Genomic DNA, 2,339 nt, shown 5'->3' on the forward strand with positions numbered 1-2,339 from the left:
AAAAAACATAAAAAAATAGACTTCTGCATAATTTGGAAATGCACTTCTGAATTACACTAAATTCTGAAAAAAGGTGTTTTCGAAAGTGCATCTCCGAAAACACCCCCCATTTGGTGTTTTCGGAGATGCATTTCCGAAGTCTGGAAAAATTTAAAAAAAAAAACTTCAGAAATGCATTTTCGAAGCAGGGGTAAAGTGGGATTTTCGCTAGGAGTGATCCCCATATGGAGGTGGGTAAAGAAATTTCCTATTTATTATTGTATTTTAAATCATATTGTTAAAACATTCAACTTTACTACATTATTATATTTAAAGTTACTTTATTATAAAGTTATTTGAGAAGGTGAAAAAGAAAAAATACAATAGTCAATATATGTGACGAAGATGGCGCGATAATGCTAAGAAATATTGGGGAAGACTGAAATTGAAACCATAAGTGTAAGGATGAGAAAATTGTTCGTAATCATAAGACTAACGTATAATAGGTTTAGGTTTGAGTTGGATGTGGGTTAAGTAAAACTTAGGTTGTAATATAATGCGGTTTGATTCGGTTTAGTTTTGAAAATACAAATCGCAAACCAAACCGAACCGAACTATGCGGTTTTGTTAAAAGATGACTCTCAAACAAATCCGAACCAAAAGCTATTTTTTGCAGTTTCGTTTTAATTTGCGATTTTCTATTAGGTTTGTTTGGTTTTGAACACCCCTACTCTTTAGTATAACACTTATATAAATCTCACATAAGTTCATTTTATTTATTGATGTTTAGGATCTTATTTTGTCTTTTGTTCTCTTATATTTTCTCTGAATTTATTTATAAAAAATATATATTTTTAAATCATTAAAAAACAATGTATTTGTAAAAAACAATGTATTTGTAAAAAGTAATATACATTGTTTAGATATATTATTTATTTAATATATTTAAAAAAAATTAAATAACACCAGAAAAAATATTTTATAAATTAATTGTAGGTGTCTTTCTCAAACTTTTATCCAATTTTCTTACAATTTATCTTAATTATTATTCTATTTTATGTTCTCAATCGCAACACGTATAAGAAACACTTAAATAAAATTTTATAACTGTAATTCTCTCGAATTTATTCACTTTATTTCAATACAGTTCTACATTTAAAATAAAAATAATTATGATATTTTGGTTCTAGGTAGAACAATTATATACGCAATCACATTCATAAGTTGAGGGATCTTCACCAACACATGTTCCATGACCTTTAAATGCTTGAGAACACCATTCTACACATGATGCAAGAACGCATTCACCTTCACGAAATGCAAGACATTCTTCTGCATCACTTGTCTCTGCTATAACTGTAATGAAATAAAAAAGAAAAACTACATTAAAAACAATTTGTGAAAATAATAGCATAATTGAAAAAATTGATTGAAAAATAGTATACCTAAAAAAATGAAGGCAACAGCGATAATTGACATGAAGGAAAACTTAGCCATTTCAAATATTTTGCTTCAATATCAAAAGCAGAAATAAAATTCAGTATTGTTAAAAGAATTTCAGAGGTTTATATAGAGCATCTAATATCAAATACTTTCGAATACTTAGTAAAGTTGAATAAAGAAATATGCTTTACGATAGAAACAATTATAAAAAAATTAAAAATATGACATACTTACCTTATATAAAATAGTATTTTATGGTGAATTCTTATTTACCCAACTCAAAAAGTTGGGTAAGGTTACCTCCTTGTAAAATGTTTTAAAAATAACAAACATGTGTAGTATTTTAATAAATAATTAAATGTGTTAAATCAGATGGAATCATGTGGTTAGAGAAGTTGTCCCCGAAATTTATTTCTTAAATGTTATATTTAGGTCCATTTTAGTCAAAAATATATATTATTTACACTAAGAGACAAACTTTAAAAAAATTGGAGTGATTATATTTTAATAATGACTATTATATTTTTAATAAATTTCTGAGCATAAAATTTTGTATGTATTTGATATTTTTAAATGAAAAAGTTATCTGTATTATAGTATGAATTTTAAAAACATTTTTAGTATTTTGTATTCATTTATTTATAATGATAATCAAAATATCAATGATGTGTCAGCATAAAATTAATAGCTTGATTTTATAATTTTAAATAAGAAAATTCAAAAACCATGTGAAAAATTCTTAAATGGTCATTATTATTATTATTATTATTATTTTATTTTTTTTTAATATTAATAATTAAAATTAATTGTTATATATTATCCGTGTAAAAAATTATACACGGTTCATTCATTATCATCATCAATTTTTATTATTTTATAAATAGTTAAAATAAAAATTAAATTTCTCTCAACATCTA

At 24.4% G+C, this 2,339-nt stretch overlaps 1 long non-coding RNA gene across 1 annotated transcript; it reads right to left on the reverse strand.

Moving 5' to 3' along the window:
* Positions 1-1,058: 1,058 nt before the first annotated feature.
* LOC131619862 (uncharacterized) lies at positions 1,059-1,557 on the reverse strand. The gene is made up of 2 exons (XR_009288971.1): positions 1,425-1,557; positions 1,059-1,335 (listed from the first exon to the last, which is right to left on the reverse strand). It is a non-coding gene; the product is annotated as an uncharacterized LOC131619862 (long non-coding RNA).
* Positions 1,558-2,339: the final 782 nt, after the last annotated feature.

Source organism: Vicia villosa, linkage group LG1 (genome assembly GCF_029867415.1).
Source record: "Vicia villosa cultivar HV-30 ecotype Madison, WI linkage group LG1, Vvil1.0, whole genome shotgun sequence".
Lineage (NCBI taxonomy): Eukaryota > Viridiplantae > Streptophyta > Magnoliopsida > Fabales > Fabaceae > Vicia > Vicia villosa.